The 2,090-nt window shown below is 47.5% G+C and overlaps 1 long non-coding RNA gene across 2 annotated transcripts in view; it reads right to left on the minus strand.

Moving 5' to 3' along the window:
* Nucleotides 1–1,006: 1,006 nt before the first annotated feature.
* LOC102377769 overlaps nucleotides 1,007–2,090 on the minus strand; it is a 3,573-nt gene continuing 2,489 nt past the window's right edge. For both annotated transcript variants that reach the window (XR_325191.3, XR_003091852.1), the window contains 2 exons: nucleotides 1,835–1,926; nucleotides 1,007–1,452 (listed from right to left, as the gene is read on the minus strand). This is a non-coding gene — a long non-coding RNA (uncharacterized LOC102377769). The remainder of the gene's footprint in view (nucleotides 1,453–1,834; nucleotides 1,927–2,090) is intronic.

Raw genomic sequence — 2,090 nt, forward strand, 5'->3', positions numbered from 1 at the left:
GCAGAATTTGGGTCTCTAGACAAATTAGCAGACATTAACAATGGCTATACCAAGCAAAATGCCTCTCAGTTAATTTCAAACAACCCAGGCTATAAGCTAATGCAATAACATTATTTAATATCTTCATCAGCGATTTGGACGAGGACGTGGAGAGCACCCTCTCCAAGTTCGCTGATGATACCAAGTTATGGGGCAAAGTTAGTACACCGGAGGGCAGGGAGCAGATTCAGGCTGACCTGGACAGGTTGGATCAATGGGCAGAGAGAAATAGGATGCAATTTAATGAAGATAAATGTAAGGTACTCCACCTGGGAAGGAGGAACCCCCCGCACACCTATAGGTTAGGGAGTGTCCTTCTCAGCAGCTCGGAGGCAGAGAGGGATCTTGGAGTCATAATTGACTCCAAGATGAACATGAACCAGCAGTGTAACGAGGCCAACAACAAGGCCAATTGTACCTTGTAGTGCTTTAGCAGGTGCATGACTAATAGAACAAAGGAGGTGATGCTCCCCCTCTATGTGGCACTGGTCAGGCTGCAGTTGGAGTACTGTGTCCAGTTTTGGGCACCGCACTTCAAGAGGGATGCGGGGAATCTCAAGAGGGTCCAGAGGAGGGCCACTCGCATGATTAGTGGCCTTCGTGATAGACCCTATGGGGGGAGGTTGAGAGAGCTGAATCTCTTCAGCCTTCACAAGAGACGACTGAGGGGAGATCTTGTGGCCGCCTATAAATTTATTAGGGGAGGTCAACAGGGAATAGGGGAAGTGCTATTTACTAAGGCGCCCCAGGGAGTGACTAGGAATAATGGGTGTAAACTAGTTGAGAGTGGATTTAGGTTAGATATTAGGAAGAAATTTTTCACAGTAAGGGTGGCCAGGATCTGGAATGGGCTTCCAAGAGAGGTGGTGCTATCACCTAGCTTGGAGGTCTTCAAGGGGAGGCTAGATAGTCACCTGGCTGGGGTCATCTGACCTCGGTCCTCTTTCCTGCCAGGGGCAGGGGGTCATACACGATGATCCATTGTGGTCCCTTCAGACTCTATGATCTATGAATCTATGAACAATATTTAAAATGGTTTCCATACACAGCTCAGTACAAAGTTCCCGAATTGTCTGGTTTATATCCTCAGCCATCCAGTTCACGCTCTTGTGGCTTCCTTATTCTGGTTCATCTAAAAAACAACCCACATACTCTTCAACACCTCATTCTCAAACAATATTTAATTATGCCATAAAACGAAGCCTGCATAAGCGCTCTCATGAGCTTTTCATGCTTTTGATGGGAAACAGGACCTACTAGTTCTATTCCTAATTTTCTTCTAAAAGCTGAAGAGAAATCTTCTTCAATACGGAGCCTCTGTTCTTCATAAAAACAGCTTCCATTTTCTGATACCAGGGTTAAAGGACTTCTAGTGTGTTGTCTTTCTGGATTCATTAGAAAGGCTTCATTTAGCTGTGGAGGGATTTCAAATGAAAAACTCTAGTTAGTCACGGTCTAATCAGCTCATAGCTAATTCCCACCCTGGCCACAGGAAACCCACCTAAGGGTCTCCACGCTCGTGGTTCCAACCATATTCTCCCCACCCACAGTCCAACTCAAGGCACACCTCTTCTCCCAAATCCTCAGTGCTTGCTTTGGGAGTCTGGTCAGCCAGCTCCCCAGCCTGCTGCAGACTTGCATAGGTGTCCTGCCCAGGGTCAGTCACTTCAAACGACTGTTGTGTTAGGAGGGGTGTTCTCCTTAATCTCCCTCTCTCAGAGCTATCACTACGGTAGCATTTTCTTGGCAGATATCTGGCGAGCCTTGGCGGTACAGCACGAACAAAGGGTCTTACCGGCATAGTGTAAGGATCCATATTTGCTTCTGTCTGCATTAGCGTGGTTTCAGAAAACATGCAGTGTGCTTTGGAGGGTTCCCCAAACAGGCCTGGGAAAACAGACAGGCTGAGTCTTCCAGTCTAGGTCCCACCCCTACGTTTGCTCCAATCGGTTTAGTGCTATTCTTGGGAAGATCTGGCACTCCTGAAACCCCCACTGATTGGTCGAGGGCAGTGGGGAAAGATGTTAGAGGGGTCACAACCCCACTCTTTC

The sequence above is a fragment of the Alligator sinensis genome, unplaced genomic scaffold (genome assembly GCF_000455745.1).
Source record: "Alligator sinensis unplaced genomic scaffold, ASM45574v1 scaffold578_1, whole genome shotgun sequence".
NCBI classification, from domain to species: domain Eukaryota; kingdom Metazoa; phylum Chordata; order Crocodylia; family Alligatoridae; genus Alligator; species Alligator sinensis.